This window comes from Budorcas taxicolor, chromosome 21 (assembly GCF_023091745.1).
Source record: "Budorcas taxicolor isolate Tak-1 chromosome 21, Takin1.1, whole genome shotgun sequence".
In the NCBI taxonomy this organism is placed as follows: domain Eukaryota; kingdom Metazoa; phylum Chordata; class Mammalia; order Artiodactyla; family Bovidae; genus Budorcas; species Budorcas taxicolor.
The window spans coordinates 43,975,429-44,001,911 of record NC_068930.1 but is presented as its reverse complement, the minus strand read 5'-3'; positions in this window follow the sequence as shown (position 1 = coordinate 44,001,911).

The following is a 26,483-nucleotide window of genomic DNA, read 5'->3' as shown; positions in this document are numbered from 1 at the left end:
TAGACTGTGGCCTGCCAGGCTTCTCTGTCAGGGAGGGGGTTCTCCAGGCAAGAGTACTGGAGCGCATTGGCCAATACTGGTTGCCATACTCTTCTAGAGCACTATATTTCCTGTTGCCCTAGCCGCCAACTCCCCTGAGTACCTGGTGCTGCCAGAACCCCTGAGACCCAAGCAGCTGCATCACCTCCATGTGTGGCCCTCAGGGGCAAACCCAAGTCCTCCAGGGCAGCCTCAGGAGGAAATCCCAGTGGGCGACCCACATGCAGAGGTGGAAATAAACCCACAATCGAAACCCAGGGGCAGTGTGGCTAAGGAAGAAGACCCCAAACCTTCCCACCAGCTGTACAAACTGCAGATTAAATCCACATGATCAACTAGGCAGACTCTGTGTGAATGGAATATATAAAAGGTCATTGACAGCATCCACACAATAACCTCACTAGTTCCGATAACTGTGGGCATTGGAGGCAAGAAAACATAAGAGTAGGATCAGAGTAGAATCTGAGATGCCCCCACAACAGTTCCAAAGATCAGCACAGTGTTGGAGGGCATCCTAGGGAGGTGAGGTGGACTGTGACCCCCAGTGACGGAAAGGACGCTGACAGCAGTGACTGAAGAAAAACATATATTATTCTTATCTTTTGACTTGTTCTGTAGATTCTTTGGGATTTTTTTTTTCTTTTTCCTTCCCCCTTGCCCCTCCTCTGTTGGCACTCTGAAATCTAATTAAGCTTTTGAGCTTTTTTTCCCCTCAGTCACGTTTTTAAATTGTTGTTATAAACCTCTGTCTCTACGTTGGGCTTTTGCAGTTCTGTGGAATTTTCCTTTTTTTTTTCCTTCTAATTTTAATTTTTTTAATGTATTATTACTTTTTCTACATTTATTCCTTTGTTTGCTTTTCCTATTGTTCTTTTCACCTTGTGGTTAATCTTAAATATATATAAATCTTCTTTCCATCCAGTTCAGTCACTCAGTCATGTCTGACTCTGTGACCCTATGGACTGCAGGATGCTAGGCCTCCCTGTCCATCACCAATTTCCAGAGTTTCCTCAAACTCATGTCCACTGAGTCGTGATGCCATCCAAAATCTTCTTTATCTATCTCTATTTAACTCTGCATATCTATTCTATCTTTCTTGATTTTCTTTCCTTTCCTCTCAACATATTTGTTAGTTTTATTTTCATTGCTTTCTTCCCCACTTGGCACCTTGCTTTAATTTGGTTTTCCAGTTTGTGCTTTAGTTTCCTATATGGGTGTATATATATACACATATATGTGTGTATATATAAAATATGTGTGTATATATTTATATACATTAAAGATTAACTGAAAGGGGATTTATATACATATAATGTATATAATAAACATATACATATAATGTATTTATACATATATAAATCCCCTTTCAGTTAATCTTTAATGTATATAAATCTTCTTCATCTATCTCTATTTAACTGTGCATATCTATTCTTTCTTTTCTTTTCTTTCTTTCCTTTCCTCTCAGCATTTTGTTAGTTTTATTTTCATTGCTTTATTCCCCACTTGACACCTTGCTTTAGGTTTGTTTTCCAGTTTGTGCTTTAGTTAGTTTTGTTTTTAACTGGTAACTATAATTTTTGATTTCCTTTGTTTGCCAGGTCAATCTACTATACTTTATTTTTGTTGGGCTGTTTTGAATTTGCTCATGGGTGTATATGTGTATGTGTATAGTACATTATTTTAATTATTTGCCTGATTTTGTAACTGCCATTTGTCTGGGGTTCATCTTTGTTTTCTTGTTTTCAGATATTTGTTTTAATCTCATTTAATGCCATAACAAACCACTAGTGGAATCTTTCCTGACCAGAGATCAAGCCCTGACTACCAGAGAACTAACCCTCAGTTCAGTTCAGTTCAGTCGCTCAGTTGTGTCCGACTCTTTGTGACCCCATGAATCGCAGCACGCCAGGCCTCCCTGTCCATCACCAGCTCCTGGAGTTCACTCAGACTCATGTCCATCAAGTCGGTGATGCCATCCAGCCATCTCATCCTCTGTTGTCCCCTTCTCCTCCTGCCCCCAATCCCTCCCAGCATCAGAGTCTTTTCCAGTCAGTCAACTCTTCGCATGAGGTGGCCAAAGTACTGGAGTTTCAGCTTTAGCGTCATTCCTTCCAAAGAAATCCCAGGGCTGATCTCCTTCAGAATGGACTGGTTGGATCTCCTTGCAGTCCAAGGGACTCTCAAGAGTCTTCTTCAACACCACAGTTCAAAAGCATCAATTCTTCAGCATTCAGCTCTCTTCACAAAGTCCAACTCTCACATCCATACATGACTCCTGGAAAAACCATAGCCTTGACTAGACGGGACCTTGAGTATCAAATTTTTGAAGAGATTACAGTTGGAAATTTCCCCAACATGGGAAAGGAAATGGTCAATCAAATCCAAGAGGCAAAAAGAATCCCATACAGGAAAAACCCAAGGAGAAACCCACCAAGCCACATACTAATCAAACTAAAAAAGACTAAAAACAAAGAAAGAATATTAAAAGCAGCAAGGGTGAAACATATAACAAAATGCTTGTATGGGGTTTCCCTTGTATGTTACTTAACAGTGATCTTTCAGCAGAAACTCTGCAGGCCAGAAGGGAATGGCACGATACTGAAAGGGAAAAATCTACAACCAAGTTTACTGTACCTGGCAAAGATCTCATTCAAAATTGATGGAGAAATAAAAAGCTTTTCAGATAAGCAAAAGTTCAGAGAATTCAGTACCACCAAACCAGCTTTACAACAAATGTTAATGGGACTTATATAGTCAAGAAATACAAGAGAAGAAAAAAAGATCTACAAAATCAACTCCAAACAATTAGCAAAATAAAAACAGGAACATATATATCAATAATTAGTTTATATATAAATGGATTAAATGCTCCAACCAAAAGACACAGACTGGCTGAATGAATATAAAAACAAGAGCCATATATATGCTGTCTACAAGAAACCCACTACAGACCCAAAGACACGTATAGACCGAAAGTGAGAGGATGGAAAATATTTTTAATGCAAATGGGAAACAAAAGAAAGCTGTAGTAGCAATCCTCATACCAGACAAAATATACCTTAAAATAAAGAAGATTACAAGAGATAAGGAAGGATACTACATAATAATCAAGGGATCAATCCAAGAGGAAGACATAAAAATTGTAAATATCTATGCACCAAAGGCAATGCCAAAGAATGCTCAAACTACCACAGTTACCGTCATCTCACACACTAGCAAAGTAATGCTCTGAATTCTCCAAGCCAGGCTTCAATTCTCCAAGCCAGTATGTGAACCATGAACTTCCAGATGTTCAAGCTGGATTTAGAAAAGGAAGAGGAACCAGAGATCAAATTGCCTACATTCGTTGGATCATCAAAAAAGCAAGAGAGTCCCCAAAAATATCTATTTCTGCTTTATTGACTATGCCAAAGCCTTTGACTGTGTGGATCACAAAAAACTGTGGAAAATTCTGAAAGATGGGAATACCAGACCACTTGACCTGCCTCCTGAGAAATCTATATGCACAGAAAATTGAGCAAAAAAGTTGGCTTAACGCTCAACATTCAGAAAAAGAAGATCATGGCATCCAGTCCAATCACTTCATGGCAAATAGATGGGAAACAGTGGAAACAGTGTCAGACTTCATATTTTGGGTTCCAAAATCACTGCAGTTGGTGATTGCAGCCATGAAATTAAAAGACGCTTACTCTTTAGAAGAAAAGTTATGACCAACCTAGACAGCATATTCAAAAGCAGAGATATTACTTTGCCAACAAAGGTCTGTCTAGTCAAGGCTATGGTTTTTCCAGTGGTCATGTATGGATGTGAGAGTTGGACTGTGAAGAAAGCTGAGTGCTGAAGGATTGATGCTTTTGAACTGTGGTTTTGGAGAAGACTCTTGAGAGTCCCTTGGGCTGCAAGAAGATCAAACCAGTCCATTCTGAAGGAGATCAGCCCTGGGATTTCTTTGGAGGGAATGATGCTAAAGCTGAAACTCCAGTACTTTGGCCACCTCATGCGAAGGGTTGACTCATTGGAAAAGACTCTGATGCTGGGAGGGATTGGGGGCAGGAGGAGAAGGGGACAACAGAGGATGAGATGGCTGGATGACATCACTGACTCGATGGACGTGAGTCTGAGTGAACTCCGGGAGTTGGTGATGGACAGGGAGGCCTGACAGGCTGTGATTCATGGGGTCGCAAAGAGTTGGACACGACTGAGTGACTGAACTGAACTGAATGAAAGAAATCAAAGATGGCATAAACAGATGGAGAGATAGTCCATGTTCCTGGGTAAGAAGATTGTGAAATATTGTGAAAATTACTATATTGCCAAATGCAATCTACAGATTAAATGCAATCCCTATCAAATTATGGCATTTTTCACAGAACTAGAACCAAAATTTTCACAATTCATATGGAAACACGAAAGATCCTGAATACCCAAAGCAGTCTTGAGAAAGAAGAATGGAGCTGGAGGAATCAACTTCAGATTACTCTGAAGTTCCTTCCTTCCTGACTTCAGATTATACTACAAAGCTACCGTCATCAAGTATGGTACTGGCACAAAAACAGAAATATAGACCAATGGAACAGGATAGAAAGATCAGAAATAAACCCATGCACGTATGGGTACCTTATTTTTGACAAAGAAGGCAAGAATATGCAATGGGGCAAAGAAAGCCTCTTCAATAAATGGTGCTGGAACTGGACACCTCCATGTAAAAGAATGAAATTAGAACACTTCCTAACACCATACACAAAGATAAACTTAAAATGAATTAAAGACCTAAATATAAGACCAGAAACTATAAAACTCTTAGAGGAAAACATAGGCAGAACACTCGACATAAATCAAAGAAAGATCCTCTATGACTCACCTCCTAGAGTAACAGAAATAAAAACAAAAGTAAACAAATGGGACCTGACTAAACTTAAAAGCTTTTGCATAGCAAAGGAAACTATAAGCAAGGTGAAAACACAACTCTCAGAATGGGAGAAAATAATAGCAAATGAAACAACTGACAAAGGACTATCCAAAATATACAAGCAGTTCATGCAACTCAACGTCAGAAAATCAAACAACCCAATCAAAACGTGGGGAAAAGACCTAAACAGACATTTCTCCAAAGAAGACATTACAGATGGCTAACAAACACATGAAAAGATGCTCAACATTGCTAATTATTAGAGAAAGGCAAATCAAAACTACAGTGAGAAATCACTTCACACCAGTCAGAAAGGCCATCATTAAAAATGTCTACAAACAATAAATGCTGGAGAGGGTGTGGAGAAAAGTGCTCTTGCACTGTTGGTGGGAATGTAAATTGATACAACCACTATGGAAGACAGTATGGAGATTCCTTTAAAAACTAGGAATAAAACCACCATATGATCCAGCAATCCTCTTAGGCATATATCCTGAGAAAACCAAATTGAAAAAGACACATGTATCCCATTGTTCATTGCAGCACTATTTACAATAGCGAGAACACAGAAGCAACCTAGATGTCCATCGACAGATGAAAGGATAAAGAAGTTGTGATACATATACACAATGGAATATTACTCAGCCATAAAATGGAATGCATTTGAGTCAGTTCTGATGAGGTGGATGAACCTAGAACCTATTATACAGAGTGGAATGAGTCAGAAAAAGAAGGATAAGTACCGTATTCTATAAACAGAATCTAGAAAAATGGTACTGCAGAATTTATTTACAGGGAATCAGTGGAGAAACAGACATAGAGAATAGACTTATGGACGTGGGGAGAGGGGAGGGAAAGAGTAACATGGAAACTTACATTACCATATGTAAAATAGATAGCCAATGGGAATTGCTGTATGGCTTAGGAAACTCATACAGGGGCTCTGTATCAATCTACAGGGGTGAGATGGGGCAGGAGATGGGAGGGAGTCTCAAAAGGGAGGGGATATATGTATACCTATGGTGATTCATGTTGTTTGACAGAAAACAGAATTCTGTAAAGCAAATATCCTTCAATAAAAAATTAATAAAAAATAAAACAACACATGAGTGAACTTTGAAAAGTTCCTTATCATATTAAACTTAATTATTTTTTATTATATTAAAAAATAATTAAGTCCTGAGTGATATTCTTCAGCATCATTCCCTCCAAAGAAATCCCAGGGCTGATCTCCTTCAGAATGGACTGGTTGAATCTCCTTGCAGTCCAAGGGACTCTCAAGAGTCTTCTCCAACACCACAGTTCAAAAGCATCAATTCTTCGGGGCTCAGCTTTCTTCACAGTCCAACTCTCACATCCATACATGACCAATGGAAAAACCATAGCCTTGACTAGACAGACCTTTGTTGGCAAAGTAATGTCTCTGCTTTTGAATATACTATCTAGGTTGGTCATAACTTTTCTTCCAAGGAGTAAGCGTCTTTTAATTTCACGGCTGCAGTCACCATCTGCACTGATTTTGGAGCACCAAAACTCCAGTACTTTGGCCACCTCATGCGAAGAGTTGACTCATTGGAAAAGACTCTGATGCTTGGAGGGATTGGGGGCAGGAGGAGAAGGGGATGACAGAGGATGAGATGGCTGGATGGCATCACTGACTCGATGGACATGAGTCTGAGTGAACTCCGGGAGTTGGTGATGGACAGGGAGACCCAGCGTGCTGCGATTCATGGAGTCGCAAAGAGTTAAACACGACTGAGTGACTGACCTGAACTGAACTGAGTGATATTCTTAGAGCTGGTAAAATACATTGTTGGCAGTCTCATGAATACACTCATCAGAATTAACTTAAATATTCTTTATTGAATTTAATTTAGGGTAGTGATAGCAATAGATGCTCAGTCTCAAAAGGAAGCAGAACAGGCAAGATAGAATGTTCCTTATTAGAGACAGTGTGCATTCAAAGACAAGAGAGTAGCTTCAGGTCAGTTCCTCCCATGAGACTCCTCTGTGTAACAATTCTCAATCTGGTTTCTTGAATGCTCTTATCTAGTTTTTTTTTTTCTTTTTCTTTTTTTAACACTCTACTGTAACCAACTTTAGTGAAAGAGTGGAAAAGTTGGCTTAAAGCTCAACATTCAGAAAATGAAGATCATGGCATATGGTCCCATCACTTTATGGGAAATAGATGGGGAAACAGTGGAAACTGTGTCAGAGTTTATTTTTTGGGGCTCCAAAATCACTGCAGATGGTGACTGCAGCCATGAAATTAAAAGATGCTTACTTCTTGGAAGGAAAGTTATGACCAACCTAGATAGCATATTAAAAAGCAGAGACATTACTTTGCCAACAAAGGTGCATCTAGTCAAGGCTATGGTTTTTCCTGTGGTCATGTATGGATGTGAGAGTTGGACTGTGAAGAAAGCTGAGTGCTGAAGAATTGATGCTTTTGAACTGTGGTGTTGGAGAAGACTCTTAAGAGTCTCTTGCATTACAAGGAGATCCAACCAGTCTATCGTAAAGGAGATCAGCCCTGGGTGTTCATTGGCAGGACTGATGCTGAAGCTGAAACTCCAATACTTTGGCCACCTCATGTGAAGAGTTGACTCATTGGAAAATACCCTGATGCTGGGAGGGATTGGGGGTAGGAAGAGAAGGGGACGACCGAGGATGAGATGGCTGGATGGCATCACCGACTCGATGGACATGAGTTTGAGTGAACTCCGGGAGTTGGTGATGGACAGGGACGCTTGGCGTGCTGTGATTCATGGGGTCACAAAGAGTTGGACATGCCTGAGTGACTGAACTGAACTGATACCCAACTTTTGTTTTTTCCTTTTTAGTAACCTTGATTGGCTCTCTCAGCATCTAATCTGAAAATGTTCATGATGATGGATCTCTGATAACTCCATGAGGTAGGACCCTTCGCTTGGGAATCTGATAGATGTTTGAAATTTTTGAATGCTGACAACCATGTACCCATCTAAAAAGACACTAAGTGTTATTTATCTGGAATAGGTAAGGTGTTATCTCACTCCACAACCCCTAGATTGTAACTACCTATGTGAGAGTAGCTGGAAGAACCAGTGCCTATTTGATCTGTTATGGTTTTGATTGTTTTGTTAATGAAAATATTTCAATTTTTTTGGTTCTGTAAGAACAGGACAAGATACCACATTTGAAGTTTAAGAATTTCCAGTCCCACACCAAAACTGAAAAAGACACATGTACCTCAGAGTTCATGGCAGCTCTATTTACAATACTAGGTCACATGTAACTTAGTTGTACTTCATATAACTTGGCTGTTATATATCATATAACTTGGCTGTACTTCATTTTGATGAGCTCACTATATCATTAAAAGAAGAATATTTTTTCTTGAACTAATTTAATTAGATTTCTCATTTTGCAGCTCCCCCCATACACACAACTTAATACATACGTTAAATTTCATAGCGTTTCAAGAAAACCCTCTGTGTGTTTAACAAATTAGTGTATTCTCTGTAATCACTGTGAGATGAAACAAGAGTTCAGTTCAGTTGCTCAGTTGTATCCGGTTCTTTGCGACCCCACGGACTGCAGCATACTAGCCTTCCCTATCCATCACCATCTCCTGGAGCTTGTTCAAATTCATATCCATCGAGTTGGTGATGCCATTCAACCCAGAAACTGGGTGGCTTAAACTACATAACTTTATTTCTCACAGTCCCTGCTTGTTCAAATTCATGTCCATCGAGTTGGTGATGCCTTGTCCCCTTCTCTTCCTGCCTTCAATCTTTCCCAGCATCAGGGTCTTTTCCAAGGAATCAGTTCTTCACATCAGTTGGCCAAAATATTGGAGTTTCAGCTTCAGCATCAGTCAATGTGATGTAATACAACCAAAATAATACTAAAGAATCTATTTATTTTTTAATGTATTCTTTGAAAATACATTTACAGAGAAATAGCATTTCTCCATAATATAAAAAATAGCATTTATAGAGAGGTAATGTTCCCTTGGAATTTATAGAAAGCAATAAAAAGATGAAATTTCCAACCTGGAGCAGTTTGAGTCCAGCAGTGGAAGTTCACAGCCTGGCAAAACCTGAAGTGTAACATTTTGGATTAGAAATAGCTCTGCCATTGAATCACTCTGTCAAGGTTGCGGGGTGTCAGAGTTGGTAATTTCTACTATTGATGTCAGTATCCTGGTCCCTCCTTATTTTGATATTGTTAGCTTTCTTACTCCTTAATTGTGCATGTAAAAGGATCCATTTCCAGCCTAAAGTTCTTTACCATGAAATTCTGTTTTGTTTGTGAACAGACCTGATTTACCTGCTGTCTAAGTCAACTTAGGCTGCTATAACAAACATACCAGAAACTAGGTGGCTTAAACTACATAACTTTATTTCTCACAGTCCCAGAAGCTGGGGATTGTACCAGTAGGTTTGGTTCCTAGCAACAATCCTATTCTTGTTTGCAGACTGTCACTTTCTTGCTGTAGCCTCCCATGGTGGAGAGAGATATCTCTGGTTTCTTTATCCCCTTATAAGGACACCCGATCCCATCATGAGGGCTCCACTGCTGGTACTTCCTAATTACTCCCAAATATTGTCACATTGGGGATTAGAGTTTTAATATATGAGTGTGGCGGAGGGTAGGAGAACACAAACATTTAGCCCATAGCATTAATACTTGCACTGGGTCACCGTTAAAAAGGGTATTAGTTAAAGATGAACCACATATCTGATTTCTAGGTAAAATTTTAGCTAAAATATGAGAAGTAAGCATGTTCTTTTGCCCAATTGAGATAAATATACTTGAATCCTCTTTCCAGAAATCTAATCAGATGGAGAGTTCTCACCCTGGCCAAGTTTCCTAAAACATTCAAAACACTCTGTTGACCTACATCATTGTACATTGTTAGCAACCGAAAACGTAACATCACAGTGTGCTAACACTAGATTTGCAAAATGTTTTGAAATGTTCTAGAGACCTGGTTATGCTTAAATAGCTCAGCAAAATATTAAGTCCTACACATATTTATTGATGTTTTTCTATGCATTTTGCAGGCCCAGAGCTAAATAGTGAGGACTCAGCCCTCAAATATAATCTATTCCAGAAAATCAAAACACCAAAGAGTCAGATGTCTCAGAGAACAATGGTATGTAGCATTCCATAGTCGTATCATTCTGGAAAGGAGCCAAAGCATCTGGCCCAGCCCTCCACTGTGCAGAAGATGAAGATGAAGTTCAGAGAAAGTCACTCATTTGGGACACTCTGGGTCTAAAACCCAAGGCTTCTGATTTTCCCATGAGCATTGTTGATTTGTCAGAGAGTGGATATATGACACAGATTATAAATACGCATATTGATTTGTTTGGGGAACTCATTTAATTATTTTGTTTTTCTTATTTTTATAGGAGTAAACGTCTAACTACAAAAGATATTATAATCATCCAGATTCAAAACTGCGTAAACCACTGATGTGAAAAATTTCAGTTCAGTTCAGTTCAGTCACTCAGTCATGTCCAGCTCTTTGCAACCCCATAGACTTTAGCATGCCAGGCCTCCCTGGCCATCACCAACTCCCAGAGTTTACTCAAACTCACATCCATTGAGTTGCTGATGCCATCCAACCATCTCATCCTCTGTGGTCCCCTTATCTTCCCGCCTTCAATCTTTCCTGGCATCAGGGTCTTTTCAAATGAGTCAGTTCTTCACATCAGGTGGCCAAAGTATTGGAGCTTCAGCTTCAACATCAGTCCTTCCAATGAATATTCAGGACTGATTTCATTTATGATGGACTGGTTGGATCTCCTTGCAGTCCAAGGGACTCTCAAGAGTCTTCTCCAACCCCACAGTTCAAAAGCATCAATTCTTTGGTGCTCTGCTTTCTTTATAGTCCAACTCTCACATCCATACATGACCACTGGAAAAACTTTAGCCTTAACTAGATGGACTTTTGTTGGCAAAGTAATGTCTCTCCTTTTTAATATGCTGTCTAGGTTGGTCATAACTTTTCTTCCAAGGAGTAAGTGTCTTTTAATTTCATGGCTGCGGTCACCATCTGTAATAATTTTGAGTCCTGAGCCCAAAAAAATAAAGTCTCTCACTGTTTCCACTGTTTCCCCATCTATTTGTCATGAGGTAATGGGACCAGGTGCCATGATCTTAGTTTTCTGAATGTTGAGTTTTAAGCCAACTTTCTGACTCTCCTCTTTCACTTTCATCAAGAGGTTCTTTAGTTCTTCACTTTCTGCCATAAGGATGGTGTCATCTGCATATCTGAGGTCACTGATATTTCTCCCAGCAATCTTGATTCCAGCTTGTGATTCATCCAGTCTGACGTTTCTCATGATGTACTCTGCATATAAGTTAAATAAGTAGGGTGACAATATACAGCCTTGATGTGCTCTTTTCCCTATTTGGAACCAGTCTGTTGTTCCATGTCCAGTTCTAGCTGTTGCTTCCTGACCTACATACAGATATCTCAAGAGGCAGGCCAGGTGGTCTGGTATTCCCATCCCTTGAATAATCTTCCACAGTTTGTTGTGATCCACACAGTCAAAGGCTTTGACATAGTCAATAAAGCAGAAATCAATGTTTCTCTGGAATTCTCTTGCTTTTTCAATGATCCAGCGGATGCTGGCAATTTGATCTCTGGTTCCTCTGTGTTTTCTAAAACCAAGCTGAAATCTGGAATATCATAGTTCATGTACTGTTGAAGCCTGGCTTGGAGAATTTTGAGCATTACTTTACTAGCGTGTGAGATAAGTGCAATTGTGTGGTAGTTTGAGCATTCTTTGGCATTGCCTTTCTTTGGGATTGGAATGACAACTGACCTTTTCTAGTCCTGTGGCCACCGCTGAATTTTCCAAATTGTTGGCATATTGAGTGCAGTACTTCACAGCATCATCTTTTAGGATTCTCAACTGGAATTCCATCACCTCCGCTAGCTTTGTTCATAGTGATGCTTCCAGCACCAATTTGTAAGTTATTCTTAAATGGGGCCCATATTGTTTGATTTCTAACTCCTAGAAGGGAGGACGTCACACAAGCTAATAACCTCAAAATATGGAACAACGTGTTGGTATTAAGCACCAAGGTGTTAGTTTAATTAATTAATACTTAAACTGGGGAGAGAGCACTGAGAAGCTGGTGTTTCAGAAAGAAGTAACTGAGTAAGTTCTAAGAAAGGTTATCTCATGGCAAGTGTATCCACCTAAGTAATAAATAACTAAAATAACACCTTCTATGGCAATGGCAGCCCACTCCAGTGTTCTTGCCTGGAGAATCCTAGGGATGGGGGAGCCTGGTGGGCTGCCATCTATGGGGCCGCACAGAGTCAGACACGGCTGAAGCGACTTAGCAGCAGCAGCAGCAGCATGAAACCCTAAATCTTATGTATGGGCTTCCCATGTGGCACTAATGGTAAAGAACCTGCCTACCGATGCAGGAGATATGAGACAGGATTTTGATTCCCTGGTAGGAAGATCATTTCGAGGAGGGCATGGAAACCCACTTCAGTATTCTTGACTAGATAATCCCATGGACAGAGGAGCCTGGCAGGCGACAGTCCAGAGGGTCTCAAAGAGTAGGATACAACTACCAACTGACATTTCATTTCTTTTTTTTTTTTAAATAGTAGATTTGCAAGAAAAAATGGTATAATAAGGACAGAAAAACGAGTAGTATGAGATAGAGGTGAATGTCAATACAATGTTCTTGATTTTTTCTGCCTTCGGATTGCAGGAGTACTCAGATTTAACCTCCAGCCATTAACAGAGAAATCTTAGTCTCCTCAAAGATACTGTGGGACCTCAGTAACCCTTATTCTGTTTGTGTGTCAGTCTCCCCAGCCTCTTCCTCAGGCCATGAATCGAGGCACAAAGTCATGCCTACTTCCACAGCAGGTCCAGGGGGAGCTCTGGAAGGCTGCAGAGAATTGGTGACATCATGAGCTAGTCCACAGAACTACAAATCCTCTTTTTTTTTTTTTATTTTATTTTAAAGGTTTGGACACGAGTTTCAGAGATGCAATCTAGAATGAGATTATTCATTTATACTAGATTACTTTTTGACACCCCCCCAAAAAAAAACTCTCTAAATACACAGGACATTAATATTTGTTTAGAAGGCACATGGACTTATTAAAAAAAGACCCTGATTTTCAACAGGTGTCATTGACTGAGTAACACACAAACTGCCAATTATTTGAAAGAACACTCTGTGTTTAGGAAACGTTTAGAGGCTACATAATAATAGGAAAGTGAAAGTCTCTCAGTCATGTCCAACTCTTTTTGACCCCATGGATTCCTGCCAGGCTCCATGGACTCCCCATGGACTCCAGACCCCATGGACCACCATGGACTCCTGCCAGGCTCCTCTGTCATGGGATTCTCCAGGCAAGAATACTGGAGTGGGTTGCCATTTCCTTCTCCAAGGGGTCTTCCTGACTCAGGAATATAACCCAGATCTCCTGCATTGCAGGCAATAATAAGAATAATTTAAAAGTTCTTGATCAGAGTTAGTGCTGGATATTTTCCCTCTGTCCTTCCAGATCCACTCTACTGCTCCTGGCCTCTGCTCCATGCTCTGGGACACTCTGCTCCTCCTCAGCTTCCTTTTCTGGGGCTTTGGTTGGCTTCATACTGTGGCAGGAAACAGCAGAAGAATGAAAGAGGGAACTAGAATTCCGGTAAACCACCTGCTTCTTTCCTTTTCCTGAAGAGGCAAGGATGGTAACAGTGCCCCGTGTTGTGAGTCCCAGGGTGGTGCATTATCTTTTGGGTTTCCTGTCCTCTCTTGCCAGATACAGAAAAACTTAAGCAAAGACACAGAGCTAATTCAGCTCAATGAGGTTAGGAATTTCTGTCCACTTTGCTCAGCGCCTAGAAAAGTACCAGGCAAATAGTAGTGACTCAGCACATGCTTGTTGAATAAATTGCTACATACATACATTTTTTTAATGAAAATTACAATTGCTAAGTAAATAAGGATAGTATTTATGATTTGGCAACATAGAAATTAAAAATAAATTCCTACATGCACATGAAAAAAATCCAGTCACATCCACTTTTATCATATGTTCTTGAGTTTTTGCTACAAATATATGAATAAAAGGTATTCATCAATAAGAGTGACACTGGTAATGCCCTAATGAAAATAACTGGAGAAAGATGGTCACTGCTCAAGGCAGATTTTAACCTTGTGGGCAAGAGAGAGTTTATGCTTCGTCTTTTAGTTCAGTTCAGTTCAGTTGCTCAGTCTTTTCCGACTTTTTGCGACCCCATGAACCGCAGCTCACCAGGCCTCCCTGTCCATTACCAACTCCCAGAGTCCACCCAAACCCATGTCCATTGTGTCGGTGATGCCATCCAATCATCTCATCCTCTGTCATCCCCTTCTCCTCCTGCCCTCAATCTTTCCCAGCATCAGGGTCTTTTAAAAATGAGTCAGCTCTCCACATCAGGTGGCCAAAGGATTGGAATTTCAGCTTCAGCATCCGTCCCTCCAATGAACACCCAGGACTAATCTCCTTTAGGATGGACTGGTTGGATCTCCTTGCAGTCCAAAGGACTCTCAAGTCTTCTCCAACACCACAGTTCAAAAGCATCAATTCTTCTGCGCTCAGCTTTCTTTATAGTCCAGCTGTCACATCCATACATGACTACCAGGAAAACCGTAGCCTTGACTAGACGGACCTTTGTTGGCAAAGTAATGTCTCTGCTTTTTAATATGCTATCTAGGAGAAGGACATGGCAACCCACTCCAGTGTTCTTGTTGGGAGAATCCCAGGGACGGAGGAGCCTGGTGAGCTGCCACTTATGGGGTTGCACAGAGTCAGACACGACTGAAGCGACTTAGCAGCAGCAGCAGCAGGTTGGTCATAACTTTACTTCCAAGGAGCAAGTGTCTTTTAATTTCATGGCTGCAATCACCATCTGCAGTGGTTTTGGAGTCCAGGAAAATAAAGTCTCTCACTGTTTCCACTGTTTCTCCATCTATTTGCCATGAAGTGATGAGACCAGATGCCATGATCTTCGTTTTCTGAATGAACTTTAAGCCAACATTTTCACTCTCTTCTATCACTTTTATCAAGAGGCTCTTTAGTTCTTCTTCACTTTCTGCCATAAGGGTGGTGTCATCTGCATATCTGAGGTTGTTGATATTTCTCCTGCCCAAAATAAACTGCACACTCATACAGCCTCTTATGTAACAAATGTTTATCTAGTCCCAGCTGGGTGTCTGCACCGCTATAGAGGCTGGGAGTATAATGGTGAATAAAGTAGACCCTACCTCTCTCCACCCTATGGAAATCTGATGGCATAATGGTGGGATAGATGAGTACCCCACATCCAAGGAGCAGTGGCTGCATGGGCACAGGAGGGCCTAGAGGAGCTATTCCATGTTCAAGATCAGGAGGGGCGGTGGTGAGGAGATACCCCTTGTCCAAGGTAAGGAGCAGCGGCTGCACTTTGCTGGAGCAGCTGTGAAGAGATACCCCGTGTCCAAGATAAGAGAAACCCAAGTAAGATGGTAGATGTTACAAGAGGGCATCAGAGGGCAGACACACTGAAACCATACTCACAGAAAACTAGTCAATCTAATCACACCAGGACCACAGCCTTGTCTAACTCAATGAAACTAAGCCATGCCCTGTGGGGCCACCCAAGACTGGTGGGTCATGGTGGAGAGGTCTGACAGAATGCAGTCCACTGGAGAAGGGAATGGCAAACCACTTCAGTATTCTTGCCTTGAGAACCACATGAAGAGTATGAAAAGGCAAAATGATAGGATACTGAAAGAACTCCCCAGCTCAGTAGATGCCCAATATTCTACTGGAGATCAGTGGAGAAATAACTCCAGAAAGGATGAAGGGATGGAGCCAAAGCAAAAACAATACCCAGCTGTGGATGTGACTGGTGATAGAAGCAAGGTTGATGCTGTAAGAGCATTATTGCATAGGAACCTGGAATGTTAAGTCCATGAATCAAGGCACATTGGAAATAGTCAAACAGGAGATGGCAAGAGTGAACGTCGACATTCTAAGAATCAGCGAACTAAAATGGACTGGAATGGGTGAATTTAACTCAGATGACCATTATATCTACTACTGCGGGCAGGAATCCCTCAAAAGAAATGGAGTAGCCATCATCATCAACAAAAGAGTCCGAAGTGCAGTACTTGGATGCAATCTCAAAAACGAAGGAATGATCTCTGTTTGTTTCCAAGGCAAACCATTCAATATCATGGTAATCCAAGTCTATGCCCCCACCAGTAATGCTGAAGAAGCTGAAGTTGAATGGTTCTATGAAGACCTACAAGACCTTTTAGAACTAACACCTGAAAAAGATGTCCTTTTCATTATAGGGGACTGGAATGCAAAAGTAGGAAGTCAAGAAACACCTGGAGTAACAGGCAAATTTGGCCTTGGAATGCAGAATAAAGCAGGGCAAAGACTAATAGAGTTTTGCCAAGAAAATGCACTGGTCATAGCAAACACCCTCTTCCAACAACACAAGAGAAGACTCTACACATGGACATCACCAGATGGTCAAAATCGAAATCAGATTGATTATATTCTTTGCAGCTAAAGATGGAGAAGCTCTATACAGTCAGCAAAAACAAGACTGGGAGCTGACTGTGGCTCAGATCATGAACTGCTTATTACCAAATTCAGACTTAAATTGAAGAAAGTAGGGAAAACCACTAGACCATTTAGGTATGACCTAAATCAAATCCCTTATGATTATACAGTGGAAGTGAGAAATAGATTTAAGGGACTAGATCTGATAGATAGAGTGCCTAATGAACTATGGACTGAGGTTCATGACATTGTACAGGAGACAGGGATCAAGACCATCCCCATGGAAAAGAAAGGCAAAAAAGCAAAATGGCTGTCTGGGGAGGCCTTACAAAGAGCTGTGAAAAGAAGAGAAGCAAAAAGCAAAGGAGAAAAGGAAGATATAAGCATCTGAATGCAGAGTTCCAAAGAATAGCAAGGAGAGATATGAAAGCCTTCCTCAGCAATCAATGCAAAGAAATAGAGGAAAAGAACAGAATGGGAAAGACTAGAGATCTCATCAAGAAAATTAGAGCTACCAAGGGAACATTTCATGCAAAATCGGCTCGATAAAGGACAGAGATGGTATGGACCTAACAGAAGCAGAAGATATTAAGAAGAGGTGGCAAGAATACACAGAACTGTACAAAAAGGATCTTCAAGACCAAGATAATCACAATGGTGTGATCACTCACCTAGAGCAGACATCCTGGAATGTGAAGTAAAGTGGGCCTTAGAAAGAATCACTATGAACAAAGCTAGTGGAAGTGATGAAATTCCAGTTGAGTTATTTCAAATCCTGAAAGATGATGCTGTGAAAGTGCCGCACTCAATATGCCAGCAAATTTGGAAAACTCATCAGTGGCCACAGGACTGGAAAAGGTCAGTTTTCATTCCAATCCCAAAGAAAGGCAATGCCAAAGAATGCTCAAACTACCACACAATTGCACTCATCTCACCTGCTAGTAAAGTAATACTCAAAATTCTCCAAGCCAGGCTTCAGCAATACGTGAACCATGAACTTCCTGATGTTCAAGCTGGTTTTAGAAAAGACAGAGGAACCAGAGATCAAATTGCCAACATCTGCTGAATCATGGAAAAAGCAAGAGAGTTCCAGAAAAACATCTATTTCTGCTTTATTGACTATGCCAAAGCCTTTGACTGTGGATCACAATAAACTGTGGAAAATTCTGAAAGAGATGGGAATACCAGGTCACCTGACCTGCCTCTTGAGAAATCTATATGCAGGTCAGGAACAGCTAGAACTGGGCATGGAACAACAGATTGGTTCCAAATAGGAAAAGGAGTACATCAAGGCTGTATATTGTCACCCTGCTTATTTAACTTATATGCAGAATACATCATGAGAAACGCTGGGCTGGATGAAGCACAGGCTGGAATCAAGATTGCTGGAAGAATTATCAATAACCTCAGATATGCAGATGACACCACCCTTATGGCAGAATGTGAAGAGGAATTAAAAAGTCTCTTGATGAAAGTGAAAGAGGAGAGTGGAAAAGTTGGTTTAAAGCTCAACATTCAGAAAAGGAAGATCATGGCATCTGGTCCCATCACTTCATGGCAAATAGATGGGGAAACAGGGGAAACAGTGTCAGACTTTATTTTGGGGGCACCAAAATCACTGCAGATGGTGACTGCAGCCATGAAATTAAAAGATGCTTATTCCTTGGAAGGAGAGTTATGACCAACCTAGATAGCATATTCAAAAACAGATACATTACTTTGCCGACTAAGGTCCATCTAGTCAAGGCTATGGTTTTTCCAGTGTTCATGTATGGATGTGAGATTTGGACTGTGAAGAAAGCTGAGTTATGAAGAGTTGATACTTTTGAACTGTAGTGTTGGAAGAGACTCTTAAGTATCCCTTGGACTGCAAGGAGATCCAACCAGTCCATTCTAAAGGATATCAGCCCAGGGTGTTCTTTGGAAGAAATGATGCTAAAGCTGAAACACCAGTACTTTGGCCACCTCATGTGAAGAGTTGACTCATTGGGATGAGATGGCTGGATGGCATCACAGACTCGATGGATGTGTTTCACTGAACTCTGGGAGTTGGTGATGGACAGGGAGGCCTGGCGTGCTGCAATTCATGTGGTTGCAGAGAGTCAGACAGGACTGAGCCATCTCATCCTCTGTCATCCCCTCTCATCCTGCCCCCAATCCCTCCCAGCATCAAAGTCTTTTCCAATGAATCAGCTCTTCGCCTGAGGTGGCCAAAGTATTGGAGTTTCAGCTTTAGCATCAGTCCTTCCAAAGAAATCCCAGGGTTGATCTCCTTCAGAATGGACTGGTTGGATCTCCTTGCAGTCCAAGGGACTCTCAAGAGTCTTCTCCAACACCACAGTTCAAAAGCATCAATTCTTTGGTGCTCAGCCTTCTTCACAGTCCAACTCTCACATCCGTACATGACTATTGGAAAAACCATCGCCTTGACTAGATGGACCTTAGTCGGCAAAGTAATGTCTCTGATTTTGAATATGCTATCTAGGTTGGTGGTACCTTTTCTTCCAAGGAGTAAGTGTCTTTTAATTTCATGGCTGCAACCACCATCTGCAGTGATTTTGGAGCCCCCAAAATAAAGTCTGACACTGTTTCCACTTATTCCCCATCTATTTGCCATGAAGTGATGGGACCAGATGTCATGATCTTCCTTTTCTGAATGTTGAGCTTTAAGCCAACTTTTCCACTCTCCTCTTTCACTTTCACCAAGAGACTTTTTAGTTCCTCTTCACATTCTGCCATAAGGGTGGTGTCATCTGCATATCTGAGGTTATTGATATTTCTCCTGGCAATCTTGATTCCAGCTTGTGTTTCTTCCAGTCCAGCGTTTCTCATGATGTATTCTGCATATAAGTTAAATAAGCAGGGTGACAATATACAGCCTTGACATATTCCTTTTCCTATTTGGAACTAGTCTGTTGTTCCATGCCCAGTTCTAACTGTTCCTGACCTGCATATAGGTTTCTCAAGAGGCAGGTCAGGTGGCCTGGTATTCCCATCTCTTTCAGAATTTTCCACAGTTTATTGTGATCCACACAGTCAAAGGCTTTGGCATAGTCAATAAAGCAGAAATAGATGTTTTTCTGGAACTCTCTTGCTTTTTCCATGATCCAGCAGATGTTGGCAATTTGATCTCTGGTTCCTCTGTCTTTTCTAAAACCAGCTTGAACATCAGGAAGTTCATGGTTCACGTATTGCTGAAGCCTGGCTTGGAGAATTTTGAGTATTACTTTACTAGCATGTTAGATGAGTGCAATTGTGTGGTAGTTTGAGCATTCTTTGGCATTGCCTTTCTTTGGGATTGGAATGAAAACTGACCTTTTCCAGTCCTGTGGCCACTGATGAGTTTTCCAAATTTGCTGGCATATTGAGTGCGGCACTTTCACAGCATCATCTTTCAGGATTTGAGATAGCTCAACTGGAATTCCATCACCTCAATGCAGGAGACCTAGGTTCAATCCCTGGGTTGGGAAGATCCTCTGGATGAGGAAATGGCAACCCACTCCAGTATTTTTGCCTGGAGAATCCCATGGACGGAGAAGCCTGGTAGGCTACAGTCCACGCGGTTGCAAGGAGTCGGACACGACTGAGCAACTTCACTCAGTCACTCACTCAAGTAGCTTTGTTCATAGTGATGCTTTCTAAGGCCCACTTTACTTCACATTCCAGGATGTCTGGCTCTAGATGAGTGATCACACCATTGTGAGTATCTGGGTCATGAAGATATTTTTTGTACAGTTCTTCTGTGTATTCTTGCCATCTCTTCTTAATATCTTCTGCTTTTGTTAGGTCCAGACCATTTCTGTCCTTTGTCGAGCCCATCTTTGCATGAAATATTCCCTTGGTATCTCTAAGTTTCTTGAAGAGATCTCTAGTCTTTCCCATTCTGTTCTTTTCCTCTATTTCTTTGCATTGATCGCTGAAAAAGGCTTTCTTATCTCTTGCTATTCTTTGGAACTTTTCGCTTCTCTTCTTTTCACAGCTCTTTGTAAGGCCTCCCCAGACAGCCATTTTGCTTTTTTGCCTTTGTTTTCCATGGGGATGGTCTTGATCCCTGTCTCCTGTACAATGTCACGAACCTCAGTCCATAGTTCATTAGGCACTCCATCTATCAGATCTAGTCCCTTAAATTCATTTCTCACTTCCACTGTATAATCATAAGGGATTTGATTTAGGTCATACCTAAATGGTCTAGCGGTTTTCCCTACTTTCTTCAATTTAAGTCTGAATTTGGTAATAAGCAGTTCATGATCTGAGCCACAATCAGCTCCTGGTCTTGTTTTCGTTGACTGTATAGAGCTTCTCCATCTTTTGCTGCAGAGAATATAATCAATCTGATTTTGGTGTTGACCATCTGGTGATGTCCATGCGTAGAGTCTTCTCTTGTGTTGTTGGAAGAGGGTGTTTGCTATGACCAGTGCATTTTCTTGGCAAAACTCTACTAGTCTTTGCCCTGCTTCATTCCATATTCCAAGTCCAAATTTGCCTGTTACTCCAGGTGTTTCTTGACTTCCTATTCTTGCATTGCCTTAAAGGCTTCTTAACAGGAGAGCTAAGAGGTAAGATGACAGGTGCAAGGCAGCGGGTGAAGTTGTTCCAGGCACAGGGAGTCTGCACAGACCTGTGGAGAGTGAAAACATGGCTCATTCAGGCAACTGGAAGAGGTTCATAATGGCTGGAACAGACTGAGAAGTGGGGATGGAGAAGTACATAGGTCAGACGTTGAAAGGCTTTATATAAGATTTAAGGGAGTTGAGACTTCAAACCAGTTAAGTGCTCATAGAAAAGGGAGAAAAAAAAGGTAAGGAAATGATTATTCTTTCCATATTCTCCAAAGTATGAATACAAATACAGATTTTATATCTCCTCATTGGAAGAACGTTAAGGATCCCCCAAATTACATAAAGCAATGGTTTTCTAGTTGATACTAACCCGTATTCTTTATTTAAATAACAACTATGTTAAAGGCGCTAATAGTTATTGTGTGTTTACTATGATACAGGCAGTATTTTAAGAAACTTATAGATGTGATTTCTTTTCACAATCAATATAACTAGATAATTACTAATAATGTCTGAAATTTACAGATAAGGAAGAAGTGAATGTTTTGCTCAATGTCACACGGATAAGTGGTAAAGATTTTTGAGAAGGGAGGGAGTAAAGCAGTTGCTTTTCCTTATGTCTTATGAAGGTAGGCTGGGCATGGATATTGTACATGCATAATAAGGGCTACACTGATAAGCTTGCTTTAGAGAGAGGCAACACATTGTGCCTGCATCTTATACTATGGCTTAGAGAAGAAGCCCAGTGAATGGGTAAATTAAGATTTTCTCTGTTGAAACCGATGTAATCACAAACACAGCAATTAAATTGCTTTTCTAAGGGAAAATTTAACAGAATTTTTTAAAGTCAGGGGAGCCATGGAAACTGAAAAATGAAGCCTGAATCCAAACAGATCAGGAACCAGGAAGTCAAGGCAATGTCTGATGCCTCCACTTTCTTCAGTTTAGAATAAAGTCACTTTTTATCTTGCCATATTAAAGTGTTTAAAAATTATGCACCAGACAGCCATTTGAAAAGTCTATATTATATGTATATAATTTGAATTGAATAACTTCTAAGCCTTTAGTTTTAATTCATGCATATCATTTATCTTAAAAAAAAACAAAAGTCTGATTGTTTGACACCAGCAGATGGCACCCTAACAAAATCATTTGTGTGCTGTAGGTGAACATTTTAGTTTTATACAGAAATGCTAGGTTCACTGGATCTGGACATGAGGGTAAGAAAGAGGAAAACCAAAGACGAAACTTGATCTTTTAAAGTCAGACAACTCTTATTTTGTGTTTAGTTAGAGGAAAACGGCAGAAAGAACATTTTTCTTATCATTCTTTATTTTGTGACTACCTAGCTAGTTTGAATCATTATTGTAGGAAAGCCTCTATGAGTTTGCATTAAAAACCTACTATCACGGGTACTGTGATTCCACTGAAAGGAATAAAATGGACTGATATATTTATTTTCCAGCCCCATCCCCCCCAAATTTGAAGAACCAAATGTTGTTTTTGATTGTTTCAACTGTCAGAGGTGACACTAGAATTTTGTTTGGCTTTGAAGTTTAAATGAGAAGAATTTAAACAGAAGTCTACACAGAAACGTTTCACCACAATATCCATTTCAACATCAGGCCTGTTTGAATTGTTCCAGTTAGGTAGCTGGTGTCTGAAAGCCCTCTTTGCTGTTCATGTGTTAATTGTTATTTTGAAAGCAAATGCAGGGATATTATGTAAAGATGCCTTTATTGTGATATTATGTAAAGATCACATAAAAGCATGTATCAGGAATGAGTATCTTCTTCTTTTGAAAGGTTTACTACTCTTCCCTTCTTCCTCTACTTATCCTTTTGCTTAATTCCAGGTATTTGAGCTAAAAAATCAACCACATTTATAATTTGCCTATCATTTACTTGTCTCTGAAAAGAGTAATGACATATGCTACTAGCCTTTTTACTAAGCCTTCTCACATGCCTCAGTTTCCCACCAAATAATTCTTTCCTCTATAAAGATATCAGTTTATAATTAACTTTGCAAGATAACAAAAGAAGCAAACTTTGGCATTAAAAAATTCACCAGATCTAAGAGCAGCTCCCTCTCTAAGATGAAAACACCAGGTCTGAGGGGGCAGCATTCTACAAACAGGATCCATCCACCTTCCTTGTACACTGCTGCAAAGAAGGAAGGACATGGAGGGTTGTGTAGGGCTGACTTCCGAGCTGACACAAGAAGATGTGACCCGTTTCTGAAGATCAACAAGGATCTGAAAGAAGAACTGAAGATTCTTCACTGCTTCTCTGCCTCAAAGTCTTGCTCAAGAGAAGGACTGAAACTAAATACTTAATTCCATCCTCTTTAAGACCTTGAATGAGAAGACAGGCTAGATAGCCCAATTAATTATTTTCAGGATAGGAGTGGGTGGGAAGAAATTAGGATTTGTTTGTTGGAAGAAGGAATGGTTACCGGAGGCAAAACCCTTCTAAGTGAAAGAAGAAGCTCACTTCTACCAAAACCTTGGTAAACACTTGAAGCCAGCACTTGGAAGATAAAATACACTTTGAAGAAAATGAAGCTCAGTGAATTAACAACCTTACTTGAGAAGATCATTCAGCTGCAGATAATAATGGTTAACATTTATTGAATGCAAACCATGACTTCAGGATTCTTTTCAGTAAATATTTTAGATTAATTGATGGATTAATTAAATGCTTATGATAATCTATGTTCTTGGTGCCATTGTACTTATATTTTAAAGTCAATGAATCTGCAGCACAAACAGCTTTACCCAAAATCACCCAGGTCATCTCAGTCTACTTTTAATTACTAATACCTACCACCTGTCCAATAACTGTCTATGACTCTTTTGTGAGTACTGAATTTATTCTGGAAGAAGTCTATCACCTACTCCTATCACCACTGTCTAAATAAAGATGGAAAAGATGGGGGTTTTATACAACCAAAAGAGAAGGTGCTTCTTCTTAATTTTGGGGTGGTGGAACATTCTGGTTTGATAACAAAGCTCAACACGTCTAGATGTTTTCACTACTGGGAAGTGTGGTTCAGCTGGCCCTGCCCCAGAGTCAGGGTCAGCAGAGCAGATCCGCCATCAGCATCTGCCAAAGGGGAAAGTTTCTGCTCCTCAAGAGTGATGTCAAGGTAAGTGTGCTCTGAGAGACGGTGGGAGGCACAGAGAGGAATGTGACAGCAGGTGGGAAACTGAGTTAAGGAAACTGGTGCTTAAAACAAATGCAGGAATGCCATTTTGGAGTCACTGGAAAGGAAGGGTCAGTCAGGAAACACACCAGGATGGTCACAAGTCAGTGAAGTCAGGGCTTCACCCTCCACACAGAGAGGCTGTTTCCTCGGTATAAGAGAGAAGGGCTATCAGTCAAATCTCTTGACAACTCTTCTAGTATTCTAAAGTGAGAATCATGTCTGGGGACTCCTTGGCCAAATATCAAGTTACCGGCGTCACTTGTGAGTCAATTCCTCCACCAAATAACACTTAACGCTTCCAGTCCTGCCAGGTAACTCCTTGATCAATAAAGAGCAATCTTAGGCCTATTTTCTTCACTTTTCTTTCCTTCATGGGATGCCAAGATGGGGATGGTTTCTGGGTCTTCTTAGCGACTATCTTTCACAACTCACCTCCCATCAGCCCAACTTGTTTCCCACTTTATCCTCAAGTACTCCAATGAGGGAAGCAAATAAAAACCGTGAAAGACAGAAGTTGGGTAACTACAGTCATTAGCGTCTCTGAAGTTTTTTTTCTCCTTCTGTGTATTATCACCATCAAGGCTAGGCTGATGTTTAGCAAAGAGCACCTGTCAAAACAAAAGAAGAGTTTCACACCTCACAATTTTAAGCCCCAGGTAAGAAACTCAGCCTGGTGGATGGGCAAAAAGGAAGACGGGAAACCTGAAACTCTGAGACTCCAGAGTAGAGTTAAATGAGTTTCCTCTGGGTACCAACAGGCTTTTGTTTAACACGATTAAATCCTCTTTGTTTCATTACAGACATCAATGCGAAAACAAACAGTGTGATCAAGATAAGGGCCTGCAGCAGCATTCTGTTTCTCCTTTCTTCTTTTTCTCAGAGAGCTATCACCACCTCTCAGTGGACAGGCTTAAAGGAACTTAACTGGCTCACAGAAAATTGATGAGCTGAGCTGAGCAGGTGTACAAGAGAGCTTTGGGCTGCAGGGTTAGGGGACTGGAAAAGTGTGAAACACTTATGTCCATGACCAGATCGAGTGATAAGAGGACAGGCTTCCTTTGCTATCTAATTAACTGTCTTTCTTTTTCAAAACACAGTCTTTGATTTTGAGAAGCATCTGAAAGAGATAAGACCTAGTCCTAGTGAAATACAACAAGCAACCCCAAAACTCTTATTGAAATTTGAGGCAGGTGATGGGAGGATGAAGAGGGAAGGAGAGAAACTTAAACTGAGTCAGTAACCAGAACAACAAAACTATTGACCAGTCAGGAGATAGCAGTCAATTGAATTCTATCAGGAATGCAACAACGTTGAAACCGGTGTGCATTTCCAAGGCAATCCTTTCCATATTATTAAATTGCTTCTCTTATTGTTGTTAGACAACACGAACGCCTCTTCCTAAACAAAACATGGACATTGTCGGCGTAACAGCTACACTGAGCTGACAGAAGCAGGGGTCATCCATATACACATTTTAATTACCTCTTTTTAGTTAGGAACATCATTAGAAGTTTATTATTACCAGCCACTATCTTGTGATCTTAATTGGCTTCCTTCACAGACGACACCGTGAAGCCAGTGCAGAAGCTCTGGCAGCCTCCCAGAGATAGTGACCAGATCAGTGACACTTTACGCTGATACTGTCTTCAGCTGAATAACAACCGTCAGGTTAAGTTTTAATGCTAGACATGAGGTGGAAGCTTCTTTTAACACCTGTATGCAGAGATGTTCCTGATTCCATGGTGTTGAAAAACACACTGAGAGGGAGCAACTTTTCACATGCTTTTTCTAGAATTACAAGGAAATTGTCTATAGGATAGGAGAGGGTTTACGCCAAGCAGCCAGTTATTCCCTGTGGCTCTCTTGGATACTGGTAAAATGAAAAAAGTCTACTTACCAAATGAAAAAATCTAGATGCATTAACTCACAAATTAAATTTGCAACATGGGCCATGGTTATCTGGTTGCTTCCTATTCAGAAAGCATGCAAACACCCTTCAATTAATAGCTTTCATTAATAACACTGAGTTTGAATCATTAATAATTATTAATTTAGTTTTCAACGCATTTGTGATCTTGTTTGGGGATAATGGCAAACTTTGAGGCAAGGGGGAAGAAGTCCTATAGTATAGATGGGAGACAGAAAGGTCTTTCTGTGAATAGAATTAGTATGTTTCATTTTGCAAAAGGAAAAGTCA